This window comes from Tiliqua scincoides, chromosome 1 (genome assembly GCF_035046505.1).
Source record: "Tiliqua scincoides isolate rTilSci1 chromosome 1, rTilSci1.hap2, whole genome shotgun sequence".
In the NCBI taxonomy this organism is placed as follows: domain Eukaryota; kingdom Metazoa; phylum Chordata; class Lepidosauria; order Squamata; family Scincidae; genus Tiliqua; species Tiliqua scincoides.
The window spans coordinates 303549326-303563413 of NC_089821.1; the positions used below are offsets into that span (position 1 = coordinate 303549326).

The following is a 14088-nucleotide window of genomic DNA, read 5'->3' on the forward strand; positions in this document are numbered from 1 at the left end:
AGTAGCATCGCTAGGGTGTGTGTGGGGGGGTGCGGGCCGCACTGGGTGACGCGTACAGGGGGAAACACCACTACCGGTCAAAAAATTTTAAATCCTGTCATCTTTGAATAATACCATCATATTATATATCATTAAATGTGTAATTTCATGCACAATGAAATGAAACAAAGTGTGTTGAAATATCTTTATTCTAACAAAAGTTATAGCCAGAAAACCAGTGAAGGTGGGTACTGGTATATCACCACACACACACCCATGGCGCTGCCCTGCCTACTGCATGGGAGGAGGTTTGTCATGGGGATGATACACTGGCCTCCTGTACTGGGTGTCACAAACCCTAGTGAGGTGACTGTACCAGCCACAGCCATAAACAAATGGTTGGCAACCTTCAGTCTCAAAAGACTATGGTCTAAGCCTACAGCACCTGGTATTCCCTGGCGGTCTCCCACCCAAGTACTAACCAGGCCTGACCCTGCTTAGCTTCCAAGATCAGACGAGATCAGGCATGTGCAGGGTGCAAGTGTTGCCAAAAAAAGTGGCAGGTCAGGGCATCAGTGGAACTGGCTGCCTTCAGTTTGAATATTTTCAGAAACAAAACCTGGGAAATAACTAAATTTAGCTTTTACAGATGTTTATAACCCTCTCCTGAAAATGTAGGAAAGCATTATATGTTCTGCTCTGAGCAGCTCAGAGATGGTTGTGAGAACATAATGGGCAGATGGGCCAGTATAGGAATTCATGCCAAGATAAATTCTTCTGATTCGGTCTTTGCATTGCCCGAGGGGGGGGAGGTGAAGGGAGGCGGGGCTGCACAGCTTTTGTAAAGGGAGAACCAAATAGGCATGGAGCTAAAAGAAGCCGGAGCATGTGCAGAAAGCGCATGGCCTTGACCAATTTGCATGACTATTTGCACCAAGTGGATCGTGTATCAGAAACAAAATGGCAAACATCCACCATCATGGCTAATATTTGAATATCTTAGGAAAAAATGCAGATGTGCTTTTTGCAGAACACTTTGCTGTATGAGGAGCCCCTTCCCACAACCAGTACTGCAGCATCGAGCCAGTCCCTAAAATGGGTTACAGGCATGCGCTGCTTAACAACTGTTTACTTAACGATGGACCACATATATGACGGTGGTCAAAGCACAATAAAGAGGCTCTTATTGAGGCAGTCAGGACTTCCATAGCCTGCAGCAGAGTGTCTGTTTACACAACAGAGAGGCTCTTAATGCAAAGAAGAGGCAATCTATCTCCAGTAGCCTGTGCAGCCAGCTAGTGTCTGGCAGGGAATGTCTGTTTACAAAGGCAAGAGATTGGACTGAATATTCACTTAATGACCTAACTGCATAACAATGGGGATTGGAGAACGTATCCATCTTTAAATGGTGCTCACCTGTATTTGTTTGCTTTTATTGATTTGGCATGTAGGATAATGCTGATGTGTGCCTGCTCTTTCCATTCATTTTGCCATGCAATTGCTTTTTCTGTCTTCAATCTGTCCACTGCTTATTTCGCTCTCTTTCTACTCTCTCCCCCAGTGGCATAGCTAAAGGGGGTGCAAAGCATGACGTTTTGCCGGCACCTGAACGCGGAGTGCAAGCAGCCCCTCCCCATTTCAGGTGGTGGGCGCAAAACGGTGGCAAATGCGTGTTCAGGTGCCTGCAAAACTTAGTGCTTTGCACCCCCTTTAGCTATGCCACTGCTGTGTCTTCATGTATTTATGAATTTGCATGCCACCCTTCAGTAGAAATATTTCCAGGGCGGTTCCCAACACAAAATCAAAACAAAATCAAGACCCTGGGACAGGTTAATGCAACAGTAAAAGAGCAGATCAAAGCAGCAGCAATGAACAGTTTTTCTTCAGTCAGAAGGACCCTGTCAGATCCCATAACTATGCATGCTAATAAGCAAGGTCTTATTAATTTCTAATTTTAGAACTCCCTAATTTTAGTTCTGCCTCCGGGAAAGCAGAGTTCTCCCTTTAAAGGCAGCATTGGAAGCATATTCTCTAAATAGCACATGATATTGAATTCCAGAACCTTTTAATAATATGCATTTCATTTACAAATGGATCAATATAGAAGGGGCAAACGCACGAAACAAAGATTGTTCATGGTTTTATTACCTTTTGATTATTTTCTCCGGGAGAAATTGTTGTAATTGTTAACAACCACATTTGAACAAAAGCTGCTGTCGGAAACTTACAAAGAATAAGACTTAGCTTTCCAAGTAAACAAGCCATAAAATGCCCCCAAAAGGGGGGGGGGAACCTAGTTATGAAAGCTGATAGAAAATCAGCTTTGCAGGGGGGGGGGAGGGATGCATTCCAGGATATTGCATGAAGTGCCAAATGTATGACTCTCTGCCTGTTATGTCATAGGTGTGTTGTTATACAGTTAATTTCTGTTTAATTCAAGTTATGTAGGACGCACACACTTATACAAATACCTGCCTGGAGAGCGAAGGCCTAGACCAGTGTTTTTTCAGTCAGTGGTACAGGTACCACCAGTTGTACTTGAGGTGGTATATGATGGTTCTTGTGGGACATCTGGACCCCTGCCACCCAGCAGTGAAGCCAGTGGAAATGGAAAAGGTGCAAAAGAGAGCGACTAAGATGATTACGGGGCTGGGGCACCTTCCTTATGAGGAAAGGCTACGGCGTTTGGGCCTCTTCAGCCTAGAAAAGAGACGCCTGAGGGGGGACATGATTGAGACATACAAAATTATGCAGGGGATGGACAGAGTGGATAGAGAGATGCTCTTTACACTCTCACATAACACCAGAACCAGGGGACATCCACTAAAATTGAGTGTTGGGAGAGTTAGGAAAGACAAAAGAAAATATTTCCTTACTCAGCGTGTGGTTGGTCTGTGGAACTCTTTGCCACAGGATGTGGTGATGGTGACTGGCCTGGACGCCTTTAAAAGGGGATTGGACAAGTTTCTGGAGGAAAAATCCATTACAGGGTACAAGCAATGATGTGTATGCGCAACCTCCTGATTTTAGAAATGGGCTATATCAGAATGCCAGATGCAAGGGAGGGCACCAGGATGAGGTCTCTTGCTATCTGGTGTGCTCCCTGGGGCATTTGGTGGGCCGCTGTGAGATACAGGAAGCTGGACTAGATGGGCCTATGGCCTGATCCAGTGGGGCTGTTCTTATGTTCTTAACTACAATTCCCAGAATGCCTTGCAGGTCTTCTTGTTGTCTGGTGTGCTCCCTGGGGCATTTGGTGGGCCGCTGTGAGATACAGGAAGCTGGACTAGATGGGCCTTTGGCCTGATCCAGTGGGGCTGTTCTTATGTTCTTATGTGTGCCCTAAGACTCCTTTGAAAAGCAAAAGATTGAGAACTGCTCCTCTAAGGAGTCTCAGAAAGGCATGATTTGAAGTTCTATCAAATGTAAAAAGCTTACAGAACTACAAAGCCTCATGATGCAACATCTCAATGAGGAGATCTGAACATGTGGGAGAGGGTTGGTGCAGCGGCCCTGCAGGCTTGGCAAGGAAGCATCCTCACTGCATCCACGGGGTTTATGGTTTGGTTATGAATTAGACTGCATGGATGTGCATGGTTAAAGGGCAGTGTTTCTTAAACTGCGGGTCAGGACCCACCAACTGGATCATGAGCCAATTTCAGGTGGGTCCCCATTCATTTCAATGTGTATTTTATTTGTAATATATTAGACTAGGAGATGCCAAGGTATGTGACTGCGTCTGGTGAAATGTTACAAATGTGTACTTTTAACAAGCTACTGTATATATGTTTTTAACTATGAAAATCAATGGGGCTTACTCCCTGATAACTATGGATAGGATTGCAGCCTTTGGGATGTTTGAGGAATTTTTTTTTTTTTAACAGATCAGTAACTGCTTGGAAGGGTTAAGAAGGTTCTTCCTTTATTTTAAATAATTTTTAACAAGCTACTGTTAAAAATTTAAATAATACTGTTAAAATGTATATAATTTTTTAACAAACTAACTTATAAACTTTTAATTTACTTACTTACTTACAGCCCAATCCTAAGTCACGCTGGAATGAGAAGGCTGGCTGGCCTGCCGGATATCCGATGCAGGTGTGGGGTCGGCTGCGGCTCAGCCTGGGATAAGGGGAATTCCTTCCCCTTACCCCAGGTAATGTCACAGCAGTCCCAATGGGGCTACTCAGATCTGCACCACCTCAAGAGGTGGCACAAATTTCTGGAGGAAATCCATCATGGGTTACAAGCCATGATATGTATGTACAATCTCCTGATTTTGAAGTGGGTTACCTCAGAATGCCAGATAGAAAGGAGGGCATCAGGATGCAAATCTCTTATTGTCTTGTGTGCTCCCTGAAGCACTTGGTGGGCCACTGTGAGATACAGGAAACTGGACTTGATGGGCCTATGGTTGGATCCAGTGGGCAGTTCTTATGTTCAACTCCCCAGGCCTCAAAAGACCTCTTAGAGGCCTCTAAAAAGTACTTCTGGTTTTCACAAAAAAGCGGAAGTATCTTTCAGAGACCTCTAAGACAACCACTCAATGTGTGGAACCAGGGAAATGTACCCCTCTGCCCCCCTTAGTTATGCCACTGTGCAAAGTCAAGAATTTCATGAAGGAGCCAATGAGACAATACCATGTATTGAAAGACAATATGTGGCTGGAGGGCTGCATTTGGATTGTCTGCTCCCACACACATTTCCCACAGCACATCCTTCTCTTATGCAATATATAGATCTACAGTGCTATATAAAGAACAAGCAAGGATGTGCAGAGGAAGAGTAAACCCTTGACCATTATTTGTCAATGGTAGGGTGACCTATTTGTCAATAGGTGACCATTTTGACCAACAAAAATGCCAACAAATTAAACAAGTGTTTTGCATGGACAAGGGAATGAACAGCCAAAGCACAAGTTCTTGGATCAAACTAAAAGAGCCACAACTTTATTAATATACAAACAGAAGAATGTGGCTAGACAGGGCCTGGCGCGCCACAAATCCCATCCCAAGAGTCTGTCACATTCATTTTGCAGCAGATGCTCTATATTATAGGCCCAGTATCTCATCATAAAAAAGTATGTTCATTAAATCACAGCCCCACTGCACTGCTTCATCTTTTATTGGACTCTTTCATGCAGCAGAGAACAGAGCTATGCTCAATAAATTCAGACAGTAGAACTGCAACCCAGGTTTTGGGTGATATTTCAGAGAAGACAGATTCACTGTAAAAAGAAAAAAGGAAAAATAAAAAGGTGATTCCCCTCCAAAAATTAAAAAAAAAACAAAAACACAAAAAACAATAAACCTAACCCAACACCAGGTTAGGACTGTGTACTTGCCTTTAAGTACAGACTGTGATCTCTGTCATTTCAGTACCATAGCTTCATTTAACAACGTATTAAGAGAAATCACACACCCAAAGAAATCAGTGCAGATGCAGGGACAGCTGGAGCTTCAGCCAATAAATTATTTCATGGATTTCTGTGCGAACCAACCGTGTTTCAAGAGTGGCTTCCAAACCGAGAAATTGACACCATCGCCATGAAATCACAATGCACAAAGCAGTTCAAACAACAAGGGGAAAAAAGGGGGGGTTGGTTTTGCCAGGACTAAAGGAGGGTTGGTCAGAAGGACTATAATGTGATCTTGCAATGGAGTGATGGAGAAGAGCACATTTGCCCCTTGTGCCAAACTTCTCTATGCACTTTCAAATAACTCACAGAAGATTGGGACAGCACACTATGCTGCAGCATTTCCATGAGGTTAATTTGCTGCAGTGGCATAGCTAAGGGGGCAGGGGGGTACATTGCCCTGGGTACCACACCTTGAGGGGGTGTTTAAGAGGTATCCTCAAGGCACTTCCAGTTCTCAGCAAACACTGGTAATGTCTTTTGGATGCCTCTAAGATCTCATATGGGGGGGTGTTAAAAATTTTAGGGGAGTATTATAGATTTATGGGGTACCCCTGGGTAAAAGATTTTTGTGCCCCTGTGTAAAGGTAGCCATACCTCAGGACTCTTATCACCAAGAGTATTCAAGCCACTGAATACAGGCTGAGCATATATCTGACAATCCCAGGCTATAGATTCCACACAAAATTGATTAGAAAAGAATTTATTCCACAACTAACTACATAAGAGAGAACTAAAGGTTCTCAGTGATTAAGTATAAAGATAGGCACAGAAGCAGCAAAAAAAACCCCAAAAACATCTCCTACCAGAGTACTGCAGAACCCCAGATTATTATTTAAAAATCTACAAATTTCAACATTCAAGCGAGTAGGAAGCAAAACCAAGGGACAAACCGAAGAAAAGACCGACTCCCAGTCCCATTTATACCTCTTCTCCTGAAAAGCTTATCTTGACTCTATGACTCAGCTAATACTCCAACTGACAACCATAAGAACATAAGAACAGCACCGCTGGATCAGGCCATAGACCCATCTAGTCCAGCTTCCTGTATCTCACAGCGGCCCACCAAATGCCCCAGGGAGCACACCAGAGAACAAGAGACCTGCAAGGCTTCCTGGGAATTGTAGTTAAGAACATAAGAACAGCCCCACTGGATCAGGCCATAGGCCCATCTAGTTCAGCTTCCTATATCTCACAGTGGCCCACCAAATGCCCCAGGGAGTACACCAAATAACCTGCATCCTGGTGTCCTCCCCTGCATTACAATCTCTGCGCATGAACTGGAGGTTGTCCATGACTTTGTGTACCTTGGCTCAACGATCTCCGACACTCTTTCTCTCGATACCGAGCTAAACAAATGCATCGGTAAAGCAGCTACCACGTTTTCCAGACTCACAAAGAGAGTCTGGTCCAACAAGAAGCTGACGGAACATACCAAGATCCAGATCTACAGAGCTTGCGTCCTGAGTACACTTCTGTACTGCAGCGAGTCATGGACTCTTCGCTCACAACAGGAGAGGAAACTGAGCGCTTTCCACATGGGCTGCCTCCGACGCATCCTCAGCATCACCTGGCAGGACAAAGTTCCAAACAACACAGTCCTGGAACGTGCTGGAATCCCTAGCATGTATGCACTGCTGAAACAGAGATGCCTGCGTTGGCTCGGTCATGTCGTGAGAATGGCTGACGGCCGGATCCCAAAGGATCTCCTCTATGGAGAACTCGTGCAAGGAAAGCGCCCTACAGGTAGACCACAGCTGCGATACAAGGACATCTGCAAGAGGGATCTGAAGGCCTTAGGGATGGACCTCAACAAGTGGGAAACCCTGGCCTCTGAGCGGCCGGCTTGGAGGCAGGCTGTGCAGCATGGCCTTTCCCAGTTTGAAGAGACACTTGGCCAACAGTCTGAGGCTAAGAGGCAAAGAAGGAAGGCCCATAGCCAGGGAGACAGACCAGGGACAGACTGCACTTGCTCCCGGTGTGGAAGGGATTGTCACTCCCGGATTGGCCTTTTCAGCCACACTAGACGCTGTGCCAGAACCACCTTTCAGAGCGCGATACCATAGTCTTTCGAGACTGAAGGTTGCCAATACAAGGTGCCCTCCCCTGCATCTGACATTCTGACATAGCCCATTTAACCTGTAATGGATTTTTCCTCCAGAAATTTGTCCAATCCCCTTTTAAAGGCATCTAGGCCAGATTCCATCACCACATCCTGTGGCAAAGAGTTCCACAGACCAATCACACGCTGAGTAAAGAAATACTTTCTTTTGTCTGTCGTAATTCTCCCAACACTCAATTTTAGTGGATGTCCCTTGGTTCTGGTGTTACATGAGAGGGAAAAGAGCGTCTCTCTATCTGCTATTCTGTCCATCCCCTGCATGATTTTGTATGTCTCAATCATGTCCCCCCTCAGGCGCCTCTTTTCTAGGCTAAAGAGGCCCAAACACTGTAGCCTTTCTTCATAAGGAAGGTGCCCCAGCTCAGTAATAAACTTAGTCGCTCTCTTTTGCACCTTTTCCATTTCCACTATGTCCTTTTTGAGATGTGGCGACCAGAACTGGACACAATATTCCAGGTGTGGCCTTACCATCGATTTGTACAATGCCATTATAATATTAGCCATTTGGTTCTCAATACCTTTTCTAATGATCCCAAGCATAGAATTGACCTTCTTCACAGCTGCCGCACATTGGGTCAACACTTTCATCAACCTGTCCACCACCACCCCAAGATCTCTCTTCTTATCTGTCACAGACAGCTCAGAACCCATTAGCCTATGTGTGAAGTTTTGATTTTTTGCCCCAATGTGCATGACTTTACACTTACTTACATTGAAACACATCTGCCATTTTGTTGCCCATTCTGCCAGTTTGGAGAGATCATTCTGGAGCTCCTCACAATCACGTCTGGTCTTCACTGCTCAGAAAAGTTTGGTGTCATCTGCAAAACTTAGCCACCTTGAGCCACTGCTCAACCCTGTCTCCAGGTCATTTATGAAGAGGTTGAAAAGCACTGGTTCCAGGACAGATCCTTGGGGCACACCGCTTTTCACCTCTCTCCATTGTGAAAATTGCCCATTGACACCAACTCTCTGTTTCCTGGTCTTCAACCAGGTCTCAATCCAGGAGAGGACCTGCCCTCTAATCCCAGATTGTGGAGTTTTTTCAGAAGCCTTTGGTGAGGGACCATGTCGAAAGCCTTCTGAAAGTCCAGATATATAATGTCCATGGGTTCTCCCGCATCCACATGCCTGTTGACCTTTTCAAAGAATTCTAAAAGGTTAATGAGGCAAGACTTACCCTTACAGAAGCCATGCTGATTCTAAGCAAGGCTTGTTCGTCTATGTGTTTTAACACATAGACCTTCTAACAATTACCTTCTCTACAAAACCTTACAAAACCTTCTCTACAAAACCTTACTCTACATAGACCTTCTAACAATCACCTTCTCTACAAAAAAGCCAGACAGAAAGAGGGCACCGATTCTAGAAACTTACTGCTTTTCAATCTGCCTTATATCTTTCTACAAGATCCTACTTGACAACCTTATGCCTAATTCCTATATCTTGACACTCAGGGTGCAAGATGCCTTACAGCCCAATCCTATCCACACTTTCCTGGGAGTAAGCCCCATTGACTCTCATGGGACTTACTTCTGAGTAGACATGCAGAGGATTGGGCTGTTAGCTACGCCATTGATTTGTTGCCCCCCAGAATTGAATTTGAGATCTCCTCTCCAGCTGGGGGTTAATGCTTTGACCTGCATATCCCCAAATAGAAACTGGTTGATACATAAATAAATGCTTTAAGAAAGTTTTGTAGCATTTAGCCAAGTGATTCGTCTGTAAGAATGTGATGAGGCAACTAGCTCAGAACTCTTGCATTCATAAAACAGGCAGGTAAGGTTTCAAAGTCAGAAATTGTTTAGAAAAAAGGAAAAAAATAACCAAGTTTTAAATAAGCAAAAGTAGACATCAGAAAAGTGACCCTGCCTGGAAAATACTTACTCTGTTTGCCATTCTATTGTTTGTCTGGAGGGGCATGTCTGCAATGTGCAGTTCAACTCCACGGGTGCTGAAACCAACATGCCTATTTCAGTTCAGCCATGATAAAGAGTAAGCAAGACAGTGGCATAGCTCGAGGGGGTGCAGAGGTAAAAATTGCACAGGGCTACCGGCTGCCGGGGAGGGGGGGGAACAGTCTGGCTGCCTGCCCATGCAATTGCCCTCCCCCACACTTCTTACACAATGTGCGGGAAAAATGGCACCTTTGCGAGAGAAGCAGTGGGGATCTCAGTCTTTGGCTGCTTGCTCGCCTTATTCCAGAGGCTTGAGGGGCAACCGGGGGTTGTTCGTGGCAGGGAGGGAGGCGGCAGAGCAAGGGGAATGAGCATCCAGAGATTCCAGTCACCCCTAGTGCCTCATGGGGGGTAAGAAGGAGGGGGGCTGGGTGTGGGGGATGGTTTTTTTTTATTTTTCAATTTTGAAAACGGATGTGACATCACACCCATCATTTTTAACTTTGCCCTGGTTTCCAGGGTGGCTAGCTATGCCCCTGAAGCAAGATCAGGAAGGGCTCACTGCGGCATGCAAGGGCCTCCCCCCCGCCTTTGGAGCCATTCCAGGTGGTGGGAGCCAAACCGATGTGTGAGCCTCCATTTCACTCCTATTGCCTAGAATCGCCAGCAACTGTTACCCTGCACGTGTCTGATCTTGTCTTGTCTCGGAAGCTAAGCAGGGTCAGGCCTGGTTAGTACTTGGATGGGAGACCGCCTGGGAATACCGGGTGCTGTAGGCTTATACCATGATCTCGGAAGCTAAGCAGGGTCAGGCCTGGTTAGTACTTGGATGGGAGACCGCCTGGGAATACCGGGTGCTGTAGGCTTATACCATGATCTCGGAAGCTAAGCAGGGTCAGGCCTGGTTAGTACTTGGATGGGAGACCGCCTGGGAATACCGGGTGCTGTAGGCTTATACCATGATCTCGGAAGCTAAGCAGGGTCAGGCCTGGTTAGTACTTGGATGGGAGACCGCCTGGGAATACCGGGTGCTGTAGGCTTATACCATGATCTCGGAAGCTAAGCAGGGTCAGGCCTGGTTAGTACTTGGATGGGAGACCGCCTGGGAATACCGGGTGCTGTAGGCTTATACCATAGTCTTTCGAGACTGAAGGTCGCCAACTATTTTTTGAAGGGGGCGGGGCTCTTGCATGCCACGGTGAGGCTCCCTGCAAAATTTAGTGCTTTGCACCCCCTCTACCTACACCACTGGTGGAATGTTCAATTGTTTGAAAATAAGATGGGAGTTATTCATTTCATCTGTATTACTTCTGTCCAAACATGTTATCATTTTGGTTGAGGGGGGTGGAGGTGGAAGCACAAATAAGTTCTCAAACCGGCCAGCAAAATAAACATGTTTCCTGGTGTTGTCCAGCGAAAGACAAGAAGCGAAGGCTGAGAAGAAGAAACAGACAAAAACTTGGCAGCCAAGAACTTGCAGCAAGTCCGCTGTTTATTTTGATTTGCACATTAGCCCGGAGAGCGGCTGCCCTGATGACAGCAGCCAGCTGTTCACGGGGACAGGGTCAAACACCATGTGTGTCTCGCTTTGTCGCTCCACGGAGTGGAGAGGAAAACCAGTCAATAACAAATCCATCAAACCAATCTCAGGCACGTGCCCGCAAATGTATACACTGCCCTGAAGTCCCTACAACACAGCACGCAAGGTGTGGCTTGCTTTTGAGGGTTCTCCACTAAGATTGCATTCATTTTTGCAATGGTTCAGCGATCGGAAGCTTTGCCCTTCTGACCTGCTTCTGCTACTGTGGGGTGGCCATGCTCTCCCAAGCTGTTTTGCATTCAGCATGCATGCATGGGCATCAAAATAACCGTCACATGAAAGCAAAGGTGGCAGCTGGGGGAGGGGGGCTTCACTCTTGAGTTTTTTGTTTTGTTCCTGTCCTTCATTGTCAGAGCTCTCCGGGGATCGGACAGGTATATAGGGCTATTGCACTTATGCTTGTTCTATGTCTTGAGTTGAGTCATTTGTGTTGTTCTTTGTGGCATTTTGTTATTCTGGCATTTCTACATTGTGTAGAATTTTGTCCATGTGTAATTTATGTATTTATTCTGCTTTTCCACAGTTCAAAATTTTATGATGTTCTAATCAACCAGGTCTTGATGATTCATTGGATACATGGTCTGGCTGGGCTGATGTGCAGCAGTTCCCTCTGAAACCTCCTGGGTGGCGCTGCCGTGCAATGATAAAGCACTGGCATGGACTTGGCTGCCAGAGGCCATACTGGAACACTTCTGCCCTACAGCCCATTGTGGCTGTTGCTCCATAGGCCTTATACCTACCCTCATATATCTTTTCCAGTTACTGGCATACCTTGGGTGGGGTTGGGGTGGGCAAATTCCCAGGGGCACCATGCCTACAGGTGTGGCACCACTTTCTCCACCCCTCCCCCACTGCCTTCTTTGCCCTGTTCAGAGGGCTGGCCTCCCCAGCCCTCCGAAGGCTTTCTAAGGCCTCAGGAGGGCCTTTAAACCTCACATCCAGTTTTCAGCAAAAGCTGAAATTGAGGTTTATGGCCTGGATGCTTCAGAAGGCCTTCAGAGGGCCAGAGAACATTGCATGTGGCCTCATCCGACCCTCGGAAGGTCCCTGGACATGGGGGTGGCATTCTCCGCAGTAAGGGGTGGCAATCTGTGATCCTGGCCTAAGCAACACAGGGGGCCAGATCACCAGTATCTCCAGCAGCTTTATTCTAAAGGCATTACATGCTGTAAGGGCGTATTCATCAATTCCAGTTTTGATGAAGACCCCCAAGGGACCTGGCTAGGGACTGAATGATTTCTCTGCTTAGCAGCCCTAGCAATCAGAATATTTTGACCCTGAATATGTCCACAGTTATGTATATATGGCAGAGAACGGACTACCTGCATGCCAAATACATGCAAAATTCATCCATGAAGTGGACTACATGTGAAGGATGTGATCAATGAAGAAAAGGAAGTGGAAAGGTTGTTTTTTTAATTGACTTTGGGTCAACGAGCAGTTGTGAATCTCTTTCCAGTGCATTCGAGAACCTAGTGGGCAACCCTCAGCCACACTATAAAATATGGCCTTGCTGGCAAGTCAGAGCCAGCTCATGAGCAGGTTCAGCCCTCTGGGGAACAGGTCAATGCAGCAGTAATTTAATATCAAGACAGAAAAGCTGCCATCAGTCCCATATTTCTCATGGATAACTAGCAACTTGTTGCCTGGGGAAATGTCCTATTTTTCATGAGGCTAGTGACCCTGTTTTTTGCCGTGATTCATTTCTAATAGGAATCGTGCCAGTGACCCATGCTTAGGTGACTTAACCTTTGGTGTGGAAGCCCCACTTCCTCCCAAATGATGAAACTGGCTGACTCCATTTCTCAGTTCCGCCAATAGACCCCCACTTGCCCTTGCACCTTAGGGCATGTTCTGGGGGGGGGGGACGACTCTGCTACTGAAATGTGCACAGGGGGATGCACTCTTTCATTTTTCCTGAACTCCTTAAGAGCCATTTGAGGTCACAGAAAACATATATCTTTTAAAAAAAGTGTTTCCGTGTCAGCACTGATCCATCCTGGATATCTTGGAAGTCCAATGAGTATTTAGTCAGTGCCTGATTTGATGCTGCTGCATCAGAAGTCAATCAGGTCAGACACTGGCCAAGGACCTATGACCTGGCTAGGCCAACCCCCAAGACTTGTTCTGTGGAAGTAGTAGTAGTAGTAGTAGTAGTAGTAGTAGTAGTAGTAGTAGTAATAATAATAATAATAATAATAATAATAATAATAATAATAATAATAGTACAGGTATTTATATACTGCCTTTCTAGGTCCTCAGATTTCTCCTCAGACTTTATTCAAGGCGGTTTACATAGGCAGGCTAATTTAAATCCCCGTAGGGATTTTTACAATTGAAAGAAGGCCCTATATTTCTAGAGCTACAACAATTCAGATGTTTCGTTCTGATCTGGACTCCATCCTGGCCTCCATCCTCCCACGCTCAGAGCAGATGGAATAACTCGGCTCAGCTTGTCAGCTGCTTCAAGGTCGCACGGTGCCGGTGGCCTCGAACTGGTGACCTTCGGATGTTACTTTCAGGCAAACGGAGGCTCAACCCTCTAGACCAGACCTCCTGCACAAAGTAATAGCCCTTTGTGAATTTTCAGTGGGTGGGCTAGGGGCAGGGATGGCCCAAGACCTCCTGATGCCTAAGATGTCATTTTAAACAATGCCCCCTTACCTAGTTATGCCATCCTCTGCTCCTCCCACTCTCCAATGGTCTAGGTCAGCACTCCCCTCCCCTCCTCATTGCCTCTTTCTCTCTGTCCCCCTTTTCCTTTTCAAATCCAGGGTGTAGAAGAAAGAAGAGCAGTGGGGTAGGACAGAGATGGGTGCCCACCCCCAACATCTGCTGCCTGATGCTGCTGCTTCACTTGGGCTCATGGATGGATTGGCCCTGGCAGAGGATGCCTGGGGGGGGCCATACAGGGCTTTGACCCAAGGCTCCCAGCAAACTGGTGCTAACACTAAATCAGACTCCTAAGCACATTGGAAGGGCCCTGCTGGATAATGCCAAGGGCTCATATAGTCCAGATTCCTCTACTTCACAGTATCCACTATGCTTCTGGGAGCACACCATAGGCAGGGGG

At 46.2% G+C, this 14088-nt stretch overlaps 1 pseudogene; it reads right to left on the reverse strand.

Moving 5' to 3' along the window:
• Window positions 1-412: 412 nt before the first annotated feature.
• On the reverse strand, window positions 413-534 carry LOC136638309 (5S ribosomal RNA; annotated as a pseudogene).
• Window positions 535-14088: the final 13554 nt, after the last annotated feature.